Here is a 14972-nt window from a genome sequence, read left to right as displayed (position 1 = left end):
TGTCTGTTTAGATTGTAAGCTCTTTCGAGCAGGGACTGTCTTCTTTGTGACTCTGTACAGGGCAGCGCACGTCTGGTAGCGCTATAGAAATAATTAATAGTAGTAGTGAAAGGTAGCAGTAACTATTGAGTTGTGAGTGTTTGAATCAGAAACTGTGCCCTTCCTGGTCTTCGAGAGACTGACCTTTGAAAACTTATCAGCTGCAAATCTGCATACACTGCAACTGAGCAATCAGACTTCGACAAACAGAAAGAAAGCTATCATTTTTCATGAATAAATGTATTTTTTTTTTTTAATGAATAAGGTTTATGGTACATAATTAACTTACCCCGAGCCGCCCGTAGAAATACAATGGGCAGCTCGTCATTTTCAGATCAGATGAGAGGAGGATTGCTTTAGTTTCACTGGCTTTTTTTACAAACATATCTGATTGCTTATGGCTTCTAATGTTGGAACTTGACTTTCAGTGACTTGACAGGACTTGTTCTCTGTAAGTTCCTGCTTCTTTGCTCCATACAGATACTGCCTGGAATACGCCCCAGTGACTACGACAAGGCTACTAGCACTGGCAGCATATTTTGAGACACTAAACTCTGGCGCACTAGCTCTTACCTGCTGAATGTGGGTTTTAGGAAGGTAGGTCCAGCCTCTGGAAACTCCCTGCTGGCGCAGAGCTGCAGCTTTTTCCACAGGTAGAACAGAGATAAACAGCAAATCAGGAGCGAGCAGTGGGGAAGGAAGAAATATATCTGGAAAAAGAGCACCGACCTTTTCAAGGTCTGACACACCAGTGCCGCAAAATCCAAGCAAAACCTAAAAAGAAAAAGCTCCCCATCCACTAAGACAACCATGCAACCTGGGGCTTCCGAGTAAAGCAAATTCCAGTACTAAAATCAACTCATGTGACTGCCAATTCCAAAAATGTTGATGCATTTGCTAGGATCATGCCATGAAGTTCAAGAGCTACATGCAAAACAACAGAATGCCCCAAGCCTGTCAGCGTGGAGCTGAGCACTTGCTTCCTCATTTTTTTTTTGTTGGTCACAGTTACTTCCTTAACGGTTCTCTTGCCACATTATTTCCTTTTCACAGAGAACTGCAAATGCTTGTTCATTCGTATCTATTGAGCCATTAAGTGCAATTTAGCAGATATGTAGAAAGAAACATGCTTGATTCAGAATAACGAGGGTCAGTTTTACAGGTTGTATTATTATAATTACAGTATTTTGATTTAGCTCATGCCTTTTCATTAGCAGCTCATGGCAAATAATTCAGGTAAAGTAAGTACTTCCTTGTTCCTGGAGGGCTCTCAGCCATGACTTGCCCAAAGTCACAAGTCGGATTTGAACCGTGATTTTCGTAGTTCTCAGTCCCTTACTTCAAAACTTCAGAGGTCTCAAATATTTTAGTATTTGACATTCATTTTCCCATTTTTAGATCTGCTCTGCCACGTCTCTGTCTCCTACCCATTCCCCTCCACCACCCCCTCTTCCTATTCCTGAAATGCTTTCATGCTTTCATGTTGACAAATTATATATATATACTGATATTTGTCAACATTTGCTTATTTCTGATCTGAAGAAGAGTTACCTTTTGAAAGCTTATCATATCTCCCCCCCCCCCCCTTTTAGGAAACCGCAAAAGCGGTTTTTAGTACAGGTCGGTGCACTGAATGCTGTGCTCCCGATGCTCATAGGAAATCTATGAGTGTCAGGAGCAGCGCAGAGCATTCAGCACGCCAGCCTGCGCTAAAAACTGCTTTTGCTTTTTTTTTTTTCTTTATATTACCTTGGATCAGTACTATAAACCTCAAACATGAAATCACTATTTTCCTAGAATTTCACTACCATCTGTATTCTCTATATATAGGCATACAAATGGTGCCTGCAATCATATAATAAAACCCTTCTCTCCAAGCTATATTTTACTCATCACAAAATAATAACAGCAATAATCATATTTTGGTCTAGTATGCGCTCAGAGACCTGGAGACTCTACGAGATATTTGTCTCAAAATGAAATCTCACTGACCAATCTTACTGCATAATTTTTAATGAAAATTCACAAAATTAAAAAATTGAAAGACAAAAAATGAAAGACTAAACGAACTTCTCTCAAAACTGAGATCTCAAATTTTTAGGGTCCCAGTATGGGACCATGTTTTGTTCTGTGCCTCAGGGAACCCAAAATGGAGTTCATATAAGTCAAACACAAAAACTCACAATCAGTCAATTGTGTGTAAATAAAGTCTCTTTGTCTATATTATCGTTATGAGAGATTATTAGCGGAGGAATTAGGTGACTCCAAAAAATTTTAAGAAACTTGGGGACCATTGGAGTCTTATATTAAAGATCTCTAAGGTTTTACATGTTCCTGTCTGCTTAGAAATTCCAGTGTCGTATCCTGATTAGGGGATAGAGGGTGGGGGGGGGGGGGAGGGGAAGAAGGGAGGGGGGAGGTATTTTTTTGCACTTAGGGTTTGTGGTTAGAGTTTAAGTGCTTCTAGGTATTTCAGTGTAATATAATTTCTTGCACTTTCTGTATGTTGTTTATAATAATTAATAAAAACTGTTGAACTCTGAAGACTCCAGATATAAGCAGCCTCAAATAACCTCACGGGGGTAATCAGGAAGTTTCAAAAAGTCTCCTTCAATCTTCATTCTCAAAAGGCGAATGTGTTCTTTTCACCACTGATGAAGCACCTTTACTTATATTAATTACATGAAGGATTGCACCATGTGAAAACATGGTGATGTCAAGAAACAGCAAGCCATTGGAAAAAAAATGATGTGTATTGTCATTCACAAATAAAGGCTAAAAAATGAATTAAGGAAACACCAGGGTAAGCTGTTGGAAGATAACATTAGCTGAGTCAAGTCACCTGCTAGGAGTAATTAAAGTTTAAAAGAAGTATTTAAGTTAAAATGTTGTTACTTTTTGATGCACTTGATGTAATTTATAAAAATGAATAAAGAATATTAAAAAAAGAAGGGGGTAAGAAATAGGTTAGTTTTGGGTACTGATAAGCAGGGGATTGGAATGCAGGTGTTGGGAATGAGGAGATAAAGGGTTAAAGGTAGATGTAAACAAATGGGTGATTGGTTGAGGTAAATAGGGAGATGGGGGAGGAGTAGTTTGATGATTGGTCAGGTGTTTTGGCGGGTTGCAGTGTTAGTGTGAGGAAAACAGGAAAGGATAGTGTAGGGCTAGGAAAACTTTATTCCACCCATCCTTCCCCTGGACTATGTTGTTGTTGGAGGTTTTTCTGGGTTAGAGGGAGTTGGGTGCTTTCAGCATTTGGGTGGGAGGGGGAGGTCGCAGCTGACAATGGGAGCGGAAAATGTGGTATTGGACCCAGTTGTGTTGGAGGCATCTGCAGTTAATAAATAATTAAATGTAACTCTTGCAGGCGATGTTGCGGCAAGGGGAGGCATGGCCTGGCGTTACCGTGGGTCATGTTTGGGGGAGGCTACACAGTTTAAGAACTTAAGGGGAGTTAGTTTCATCACCGAATAGTTCCCTGGGGGTGTGAAAACCACATTGGGGGTTTGGGATTGTTCAATATGGATTATGATGTGATACTGAGATGATGTGAAGATAGTTAATAAAGCTGCAGCCAAATAGTTCTTCCACTAAAATGAGTTATGAGATTATTTGTGTGATTAAGGGCTCCTTTTATCAAGCCGCGCTGGCTGGGGTTAATGCACGCGACTTTTCATCACACGCTAATCCCTGCGCTGGCCAAAAATTACCACCTGCTCAAGAGGAGGTGGTAGCGGCTAGCGTGGCCGGCGGTTTAACGCACGCTATTATGTGCGTTAAACCGCTAGTGCGGCTTGATATAAGGAGCCCTAAGTAGTTGTGGGTGTGTCTTGCTATTGGTAGCAGGTGAGAGAGTGCAATTGCTAATGTTAGCCTAGAAACGCTCTCCATTCAATCTCGCTATTCAAGCCGTGGAGACTCACAGTGTTTAATTCCTTCTCTAATTCCCTACCTGAGCAGCGTGTATAGTTTCTCTTTTTTTGTCCTGTTTGTCTGTCACATTTAGATTGTAAGCTCTTTCGAGCAGGGACTGTCTCCTCCATGTTAATGTACGAGTGCTGCATGCATCTGGTAGCGTTAGAGGAATGATAAGTAGTAGTAGTAATACAATTACCCCTGTATTTTCGCTTAATCTAACTGTACAAAAAAAAGGTGCAAAGGTATTTTGGAACCTTGCCTGATTTCAAAGCAAAGTGAGCATCTACTTCCTCTGCAATTTGGTACGAAGTCCATGGGTAAAAATATCCCCTAGACTACAGTAAACTAGTGAGAAAGCTGTGGTCAGGGCTTTGTAATAGATGATAAAGGCACTGAAAAGAAAATGTAAAAAAATATTCTCTGAGGGGGCTTCATAATGAGGGCAATAGAGCTGAAAGCTAAATCGGGGGCAAACTAAGTAATTTGTTTTAATTTTCTATACTGTTCTTCCAGGGGAGCTCACAACAGTTTACATGAATTTATTCAGGTACTCAAGCATTTTGCCCTCTCTATCCTGGTGAGCTCACAATCTATCTAATCTATTTAGGGGATTAAGTGACTTGCCCGGGTCACAAGGAGCAGTGTGGGTTTGAACCTTGTAGCCAGCACCAGAGTCTTAGGACAGGACTCCGCAGTGCCTCCAGTGGCCACAGTTAAAAAATTGCACAGGTGTGTGACTATGAAGGAAGTAGGAATTAAATGAACTGGACAATAACACCAAACAAAGTTCTAGAATGAAAACCAAAAGCAAAATTTACTTTGTCAAGTTCAGAATGGCTTAAATCATCAACATACAAGAAAATACAATCCAAAAAAAAAAAAAAAATAACCAGAGAAAAATACAGTTCATGGCAAATACACCTTATCATTCAAATATTCTTTGCTCAAACCATAAAAAGTATCCAGCCTAAAATAGAAATTAGAAACATAGAAATAGACGGCAGATAAGGGCCACAGCCCATCTAGTCTGCCCACCCTAATGTCCCTCCCCTACCTTTGCCCTGTGAATAGATCCCATGTGCCGATCCCATTTGGCCTTAAAATCAGGCACGCTGCTGGCCTCAATCACCTGCAGTGGAAGACTATTCCAACGATCAACCACCCTTTCAGTGAAAAAGAATTTCCTGGTGTCACCTCGTAGTTTCCCGCCCCTGATTTTCCATGGATGCCCTCTTGTTGTCGTGGGGCCCCTGAAAAAGAAGATATCTTCCTCCGTCTCGATGCGGCCTGTAAGATACTTGAACATCTCGATCATGTCCCCCCCCCCTCTCCCTGCGCTCCTTGAGCGAGTAAAGCTGCAATTTGTCAAGCCTTTCTTCATATGGGAGATCCTTGAGTCCCGAGACCATTCGGGTGGCCATTCTCTGCACTGACTCCAGCCTTACTACATCCTTTCGATAATGCGGCCTCCAGAATTGCACACAGGATTCCAGATGGGGCCTCACCATGGATCTATACAATGGCATAATGACTTCCGCCTTACAGCTGACAAAACCCCTTCGTATGCAACCCATGGTTTGTCTTGCCTGGGTAAGAGAGGAGTGTCCCAAGTTTGCTTATCAAAAAGCACAAACAGCTTTTCAAAATTCCTGCCCTGGTGTATGTAAACTTCTCCCCAAAAATGAAACATTCTCAGCTTTAGAACAGTACAGAAATGCAAAATCAGAATAAATCAAAACTCAGTCCAGGCAACCAATGTGGCTGGGAGCAGAAAACAAAACTATAAACCAAATGCAGGAAAATGGGTTTTCTTCAATGCAAAAATATATATACCAACTCAAGTCTAAAAAAGATTTTTTGAAAATCATTTCATGAAATATTGCAACTACTGAATTTAATATAAGGAGGAAAAAAGCCTCAGAACCCCGTCTTCAGACAGATGAAATCTTGTTGAAAGACTGGAAAGGGTAAGTACCTCACTGGCTTATAAAAAAAAAGCTCTCCTTAAACAGCGTTGATAAATGCTTGTTAAATTTTGAATGAAGTGATATAAACGTTAAAGTCCATTAAATTGTGATAAAGGTACACTGCCCAGCAAACACTTTTTCAACAGGCTTATAAATACAGCTACAGCAACTTATCTTTTGAAACAGTTGTGCTGGGCCGCTTGTGTGGTGCTATGTGAATGTCCCTTCAGCCTTCCTCTTCCTTTGATGATGGTAACCACCGTTTCGCTCAAAGCTGCGTCAGGGGGGCATGAGGGTAGGACGTGATCTTCTGCAAAAAATAAATCAAAATAAACCATAATGCCACTTTCACTACAGACAGAGTGCAGACCAATATAACTTACTGCAAATCGGCATTAAACTGAATGCTCGATTGGCGGCATAGATGGCCGCGGGGCAGTGCAGCCTCAGTTTAAATATCCTGTGCTGTCAGAGCCAATGACGACACGGCATCAGCTGTTCATAAAGACTTCAATGTAAAAAACTTCAAAATAAAAGTAAAAACATCAGAATAAAAGTAAAGAACATCAAAGTAAAAACCAGCACTAGAATCACACGGGCAAAATGACTTTTGAAATATTGACGGGCTAACCCAATAATTAAAGTTGCTGAAATTCAAAAAAAGATGTAATTGCTGAAATTCAAAAAAAGAAGTGCCACTCAATTATGTGGTTCAAACCATTGGGTTCCTCCGTACACAAATGGTGGATCCATTGTTGTTCCTTCCTGAGGAGGGCTATTTTCCTATTGCCCCCCTCTCATCATTGGTGGCACATAATCCACAATGCAGCATTGAAGTACTTTCAAAGGATGTTCGTGAGAAGTACAGTGGGACACTATTGGCTCATCCATAAAATAATATACACCACGTACGAAGTGACACAGGATGTGATGTGTCTTAATCTGTGTACTTTCCCTGAAGCAGGATGTATAAACTTGTCTTGTAATTCCAAAGTGTTGTTCCAAGTTTTACATTTGCCACATTTAGTATGTCTGCCGGTGACCATTTGCTCATATCTGGTCACTGATGGGCATAAATATTCCTTCAAATTCTGCATACGACTATAAGCAATTCTAACACCCCGTTCTTTGAGGCCCGGGTGTAACTGAATGATGGGCCGATGCTTCCGTATAATCGAAGCTACACGCTCGGTCCCCAAACCATAATGTGAACAACAGCTCCCTCTGCATGTACTTAGCCCTTTTGTGTGAATCGTTCACCACTCCATTGAGATATCCACGAGCGAGTACCTTATTGCAAAAGCCCTTGGCCTGTTGTTTATAGCCTTTAAGAGCAGAACAATTCCTTCGATATCTTAGAAACTGTGAAAAAGGTAAACTTTTCCTCAGAGACAAAGGGTGGCAACTTTGGAAATGCAAAAATGTGCTCCTATCAGTAGGTTTATGGAACACTCGAGTTTCAAAGCCATCACTGGTCTTTTTGACGAATAGGTCCAAAAATGAAATTTCATTTGAATTGCCTAGACATGCTGAATTGGATTTTATGGTGCCTCTGATTCAACCAACTAACAAACTCCACCAGCTCACCTTCAAAACCTTTCCACAATAGAAAGACGTCACCTCTGAAATTTGCTTACAAATACGGTCTTTAAACATGAAAAAATTATTCCTCATGGCTATCTCGGTGAGATGGATAATAAAATTAGTGGGAACGCGCCTGTCTTCAGAATCAACATTCAATTCATCCCTTAAGACAGGGGTGTCCAACCTGCAGCCCCGTGAAGTATTTTGTGTGGCCCCGGTCGAGGGTGATATAGTGTTTTCCTTTGCTGCCCCCAGGTGTTTACCGTCTTGTCGCCTCCATCCTCTATCTTGCTGCAGCATTTGCGCGGCCCCAGAAACATTTTTTTAAGCCAATGCGGCCCAGGGAAGCCAAAAGGTTGGACACCCCTGCCTTAAGACATCTAATGCTTCTTCTTTGGGAATAACAGTATATAATGATTTGACGTCAAGAGTTGCCATAAAAGTAATTTCTTCTATGTGGTTTATGCTCGATAATTTCAGGATAAAGTCTGATGAGTCTCTAATGTAAGGCTGGATCTCACTATGGGATTCAAAATATGGTCCACGAAAATCGACAGAGGCTCCAACAGTGAACCCCTGCTGGAGACAACTGGCCTCCCTGGTGGGTTAGATAACGTTTTGTGCACCTTCAGTAGAAGGTATATAACTGGAATTAAAGGTTGATCTACATTGAGAAATAAAAATTCCTGACGTGTGAGAATCCTTCGCTCCAGGGCATCTAGTGTGAGAGCTTTAATAGTGTCTTGCAACATAGGGGTGGGATCACAATCAAGTTCCAAATAATCTGTAGTAACATTCAATTGACGTGCCATCTCAGTCTCATATGTATCACTATCCATCAAGACGATGGCGCCCTCCTTATCCGCTTTATGAATGACTAACTGTGAATTAGCCTTCAATGTTTCAAGGGCATGAAATTAATGGGTTTTCTTATAAGCCAGTGAGGTACTTACCCTTTCCAGTCTTTCAGCAAGATTTCATTTGTCTGAAGATGGGGTTCTGAGGCTTTTATCCTCCTTATATTAAATTTAGTAGTTACAGTATTTCATGAAATGATTTTCAAAAAATCTTTTGATTTGAGTTAGCAGAAAACAAATCCCCAGCTAACAATAGCAAAAGAAGGAAAAAAATACCTCACATACTTTTTCCCTAACTGCCCTAACAGTTTGTTCAGGACTGCTGATTTTCAAAGGGGAAGACACGCCCTGCTCTACCTGGGTCTGAGCTCAGCTGATCCTCTCTCTGGCTCCCCCGCTGGTGACCTGGATAATCATCACTCTGCTTACTAACAGGCTTGGCCTTACACTTCAGGGTCCTAGCTCTGCTGTGTTCCAATGGAGGCCTGTGTGAAGTGTTCCCAACCCCCGACTCTGGGTTGCTAGTAGGTTCAGGGAAATCTAAATAGTGATGGGGCCGAGCCCTGAGCACCCCCTTTTTAGGTTTCGTGTCCCATTCCTTTCCTGTACCCACCGGGCCCCTGGCAGGCATGGAGCCTGACTGGTCACAGGGTGTGAAGCTGTAGCTTTAATCACTGCACCCTTTTAAAATTGTCCCCAAAATGGGATGTGGGAAACCATTAGTACAGAGGTCACTCTATCCTTATCCTAATATAACCCTAATATAGTTGCTGTGTAGCTTACCTCAACACTGTGTATCATAAATTCAATCTTCTCATAATGCCCCTAAACATCTCGTTTTGAATAATTGGCCAGATAATGTGCCTTTTATGATACAGAGTGTTGAGGTAAGCTACTCGGCGACTAAAAACATTTCTTGTATAAGGGAGTCCAATAACATGAAATGAGTAGAAACAACATGGACTACATTAGGATAAGGACAGACAAGGTATAGAAACATAGAAACATAGAAAATGATGGCAGAAAAGAGCCATGGCCCATCTAGTCTGCCCACACTTGTGACCCACCTCCTAACTTCCTCCATGAAGAGATCCCACATGCCAATCCCATCTTTTCTTAAAATCTGGCACGCTGCTGGCCTCGATTACCTGTAGTGGAAGATTATTCCAGCGGTCAAAAACCCTTTCGGTGAAGAAATATTTTCTGGTGTCGCAATGAAATTTCCCACCCCTGATTTTCAGTGGATGCCCTCTTGTTGCCGTGGGTCCTTTACGAAAGAAGATGTCTTCTTCCACCTCGATACGGTCCGTGATATATTTGAACGCCTCGAGCATGTCTCCCCTTTCTCTGTGTTCCTCTAGTGAGTAAAGTTGTAACTTACCCAGCCGCTCCTCATACAGGAGATCCTTGAGTCCTGAGACCATCCTGGTGGGTTATATTAGGATAAGGATAGAGTGAGTCTCACAATGAAGAAAGTGATGTGCACATACGTGAGAAGCTTTTTGTGGTTTTAATCATCATACAAGTAATTAATTTAATCCAAAAGGTTTTATCATGTGGCAACCCAGGTTTAATATCAATGCTTTGTAGAACTAACAAAGTTGTTTCGACACATCTTACATTTTTTACAGAAAGGCACTTTTGTCTTAATATCCCCCCCAAGGAAGACCTGTTTTGGGATCGAAACGCCTTAGTACATTTAGGCATTGGGAGTTTGAAAACATCAACGTTGATGGTGGCAATGTTCCACCTGTTTCAGATAAGTGTTGCTTTCCAACTATAATTAGAATTTGGGTGTGATACAACATATGAAGGGTTTTGCCAGGAAATATATGTATATGCACCATTTTATAATCTTTAGATTATCCAGACTCAAAACACTAAAAATATTAAATTTATGGGTAACATTATTAATTTAATAAATTAATTCATTTAGATTAATATCTTAAGTAGAAATTTCAATTGGTAAGGGATGATGGGCATAAATGATTACAAGTGATATACATGACGGGAACCTGAAATGATATATACATCATAAGAGGTTCTAAGGATTGACGTCTGTATAATTATGATATGCCCACCCCAAGTTTCATTTGCCCAAAGTAAAAATTAGAATGATGTATAATAGAATCTACACAGAAGTGATATAAGAGATAAGATATACAACGGTATTTGTTATTACCACAATAAAAATTGTTCAGTGATTAATAAGAATTTTTGTGTTCATCATCTAATTACCCCATTTTTTACTATTAACAGTGTACCATTGGCATGAATAAGTCAGTATAGTATCCCAGCCAGTCTAACCACAGCATATAACTGTGCAAAACGGTTCGGCAATGGCATACCTAGGGTATGTGACACCCGGGGGTCGATCATTTTTTTTAACACACCACCACAACCCCAATATAAAAAATATGTTTAGTAATTTTATTTATCTTTTATAGCCCATTCTCCACAAAGAGCTCAGAACGGGTTACAGTTTAACATTCACAGTGTTACAATATAACATTACATAGGGTTACAACCTCTCCAACCCCATGCCGGCACTGTGGTGTAAACAAAAAAGACATTTCCTCTCTCTGTCAGGTCCAAGCTGATGCTCACTGTCTAACACCAGATCTGGGAGGATACACAGTTCAAATTTGACATATTGTAATCACAAATTAGAAAATAAAATTATTTTTTCTACCTTTTGTTTTCTGGTCCCTTTATTAATCAAATCATGTTGGTCCCAGGCTCTGGTTTGTCTTCTGTTAATTCACTCACCATGTTCTCCTACCCATTAGTTGTTTTCTTCTTTCTCTGTGCTCACAATCCATCTTCCATCTATGAACCTTCCCTTCCATTGCCATATCCAACATTTCTGCTTCTTTCCCACTGTCTACCATCTCTCTCTCCCTACCTTGTGCCTTGGGTCAAATCTCTCTATTCCCCTCCATGCAGCATCTCTCCCTTTCTTCCCTCCATTATCATGTGCAACATTTCTTTCTCTCTCCCCATGCACCATCTCTCCCTGCCCTTCACCCTATGTACAACATTTCTCCTTCTCTCCCTTTTCTACCTCTTTGTTGCACCTCCCTTCATCTTCTCCAGCCCATATCTAACCATTCTTCCTCTCTCCTCTCTCCTCTCATGTGCAGCAGCTTTCCATTCCTCCCATCCCCCCTGTGCAGCATCTCCGGACCTGACCGACCCCTCCCCCCCCACACACTGTAAGATTTGACATTCCTTCGAGCCTCCAACAAAAGCAGCAGCGGTGGGGTTGTCTGCCTGTTAGAAGCAGTGTCAAATGGGCTGTTTGTGGCCTGCTCCATCAGGGCTTCTCTCTGCCATGTCATCACTGATGTGGCAGAGGGAAGGCCTCGGCGCTCAGGTCAAAAAAGCCTGTTCAGAGCACTGCCTCCAACGGCCAGCTACTACCACCACTGCTGCTGCTTTAGAAGGCAGGCCTAGAGTTATGTGAGTTCTCTCTTTGTCGGCAGTCATAACTCGCTGCTCTGCCAGTGTCAGGCCTTCCTCTCAGCTGGTCCCGCCTACTTCTTGCTTCCGTGAAGGCAGGACCCAGCAGAGAGGAAGGCCCAATGCTGGCAGAGCATGACACCGACCCCGGGAGCACCCCCTCATGGTTTGCACCCAGGGTGGACTGCCTCCCCTCCTTGGTATGCACTGCGGATTGGACATAAAACCTCAGAAGAAAGCGCCCATAAACAAACTCACATCCCTTTGTCTAATATGCCTGTCTTAGAACAATGAATATGCAAGCACAAGCAATGCGACCTAAGAACCACATCAGACATCAGTAGTTCGGTCTCACCCACCGTGAATTTAGCAGGCACCATCAGCTCACTACCTGCAAGGCTGTGAAAAAAGCAACACAAAATGCCACCTGAAATAATAAGACCTCAAAGGCATCAGCACTGACCATGGGCAAAATGTCCCAAAACATATGCAATAAAGCAGGAAAAATAGGCAAGCACTCAGGCCTCAAAGACCCAGAACAAACCAAGCACTGAAATCCCACAATTTCTTAGCCAAGAAGGAAAACCAAGGATTATGATATTCCAGCGACAGGGACAAAAAAAAGCCACACTGGTTAAGGAAGAACAAACCACTCCAAGGGGGTCCACTTTCACTGCTTAGCACAAGCAAAAATGGTACCATGGCCTGTACTGAAAAAGGTGTGCCACCACAAGAAGCCATGACATCCCAAAACTGCAGAACATGTCGCCTACCTAAGCAATAGATTTTCCAAGTATTATCCGAAAGAGAATTCTTCAACAACTCTGCCAAGGATTCAGGAGTCTGTTCCAAAACTCTGCAGGCATGACATCTAACACGGGTGCCAAGCCACGAAAACGAGTCCACAGAAAATGAGATAAGCATCAGCAATCTCGTTAAGGAAACCAGGAACATGTTTACCAGTAAGAGTAATATTCAACTGCAAACAACATAGGACAATGAACCACAAAAGATCAATCAATAAAGAACAGTGAGCAAATTGAGGATTAAACATCTGCACAACAACAACATTGTCAGAAAAAAGCACTATTTTCCTATGTGCCAACCTACTATCCCAAACCAGAAGCCTGAGCACACCAGGACCCCCCAAAATATGCTCTAAAACCAAAACCCATTGCAGCATTCGTATAAAGGCATAAATCCAAAGAGGAAACCTTCTCCTGCTGCCACACACAAAATTAATTGAAATTCACAAACAAAGATGTACACCCTGAGTAATGTGCACACGAAAATGCTTCTTCACTAAACCCTGGGAGAGGATTGCCAAATGGCTAGTAAAAACATGACCCATACAAATAACCCATGAAGTAAAATTAAAATGGCTCCCCAATGACTGAATTTCCCAAAGGGTTAATTTGGACTTCCCCTAGGCACTCAAAATAGCCTGGCACAAAGCTGCCACCTTAGTCACAGGCAAACGTGACTCCATACTGTCACAACCCCAGCCTTAGAGCTGAGCTTGTGCCCGATAGAACTCCTCAGGACTCAGGCCTTACCTTTAAAAGGGCTGACCAATGTAGCAGCTCCAACTCAGACAGGCAGTTAGGTTCTGAGTTCAAATTGAACCAGCATGATCCAGAACCCTGGGGAGGGGAGGAATATTGGGGGAACAGCCAGGAGCAACAGGAGGTGCCTTGCAAAAAGGGACAGCCTAGGAGGCAGGCTCCTAGCTCAGAGAATTCACAGCTGTTGAGCCTAATTAGGGCTAAACACAAAACTCAGCAGAAACAGCTTGTTGCCCTTCCCCCTCACAGGTTAGGGCGTGTCCAGCTCAGGGCTTTAGAAGCTGAGCTGAGGAAGAACAATCCAGTCTACCCTGGGTCAGCCCAGGAAGGAGGCTCGCAGGACTGGGCTCCTGACTCTACACAAGGCCAGGACATTGAAATGTTGGAGGCAGCTCCTGTCCCTGAAGCCAGCCAGACAGCTAGCCCAGTTGCCATGGTATTTATGGATACTGCCATGGAACCGGAAGACATAGTCATGGAGGAAAGCTAAGTGAAATCGCTTGACCTTTTTTCTATGTTTTGAATTTTGGGGTTTTTCGTTTTGAACTGCCTGGAAGCACAAGTCTGGGACCAAGTGAGCTGTGCTAGCCTCACCGCTGTAGGTGTGCTTGATTTTTGGGACATTGAATGTAGTGTGGTTTTTTTTTCTTGGCATTTTTACTTTTTGCCTTTTTGCTGTTTGGATGGGACTTTGTTGCTGACCGTGTGAAAGGGGAGAATCCACACAAGATCCTCAGGGTGGGATTGTGGGGCCAATTTTTGGCAAGTTAAAAAGTATAGTGGATTCAACTACTCCCCTCCCCCACCAGCTTGTTAAGTTGGCTGGGGAAGGCCTGTTGAAAGCCAGGCCTAATCAGCAAGTGCTAAGAGAACTGAAGAGATATAGTGAAGAGCCGTTTTTGTAGCTCTTATCTTGCCCTTTTTGAATGGTGGGGACTGTAAGAAAGAGTTGCAACAGAACTGTGGACACTTACCTGCAAGAAAGGTGTGAGCTGTCTTGTAGCCAGTCCCAAGTTTTCTGTTTATGTTTGTTTTTGAATTCGTAGCCCAAATTGTGGCAATTTGCTACTTGGGAAATAAAGTCGGACTCAGTTTTATTGAAAAACTTTATTGTTCCTGACCTTTTGCTTTATTTTACTCTTAAGAACCAGCAGGACCTTCAACTTCCTTTGAAGGCACGTCTAGTTTGGTCTTTGCTGAGCCCTGGTCGGTAGCCAGTTACAAAACCCGGCACCGGCAAGCTCACAATACCAATGGAATCCAACTCTACTCCTAGAAAAACCAAGGAAGTAGAAGGCCCTTCTCATTTATCTACCACTAATGGACACCCAAAATCAGAGTCGCAGCCTGAAATGCCACAACCAGATCAGAACACCAAGGAGAATCTGCAGGATCCCCAAACAAAAAAATCATCTAAATAGTGAACAATAGACTCACAGCCTGATATCCGCTCTGTAACCTAGTGAATGAAAGTAGAAAAAGTGTCAAATTAAGAACATGGAACAGAACAGCCCGTTGGAATACACTTGTCAAAATAATATTGATTTTCAATCATAAAGTCCAGTACATGAAAAAAA

At 42.2% G+C, this 14972-nt stretch overlaps 1 protein-coding gene across 4 annotated transcripts in view; it reads right to left on the bottom strand.

The window, feature by feature from the left end:
- The window catches only part of SYK (spleen associated tyrosine kinase), a 145800-nt gene extending 144942 nt beyond the window's left edge, over nucleotides 1-858 (bottom strand). For 3 of the 4 annotated variants that reach the window (XM_033928929.1, XM_033928910.1, XM_033928933.1), the window contains exon 1: nucleotides 613-858. The gene's annotated coding sequence lies outside the window, so the exon portion shown is untranslated. Of the gene's footprint in view, nucleotides 1-328; nucleotides 567-612 lie in introns of those variants that run through there. The other variant, XM_033928919.1, reaches the window with a different exon arrangement.
- Nucleotides 859-14972: the final 14114 nt, after the last annotated feature.

This window comes from Geotrypetes seraphini, chromosome 1, assembly GCF_902459505.1.
Source record: "Geotrypetes seraphini chromosome 1, aGeoSer1.1, whole genome shotgun sequence".
Classification (NCBI taxonomy): domain Eukaryota; kingdom Metazoa; phylum Chordata; class Amphibia; order Gymnophiona; family Dermophiidae; genus Geotrypetes; species Geotrypetes seraphini.
The sequence above is the reverse complement of the archived record's forward strand: the minus strand, read 5'-3'. Positions and strand labels throughout refer to the sequence as shown.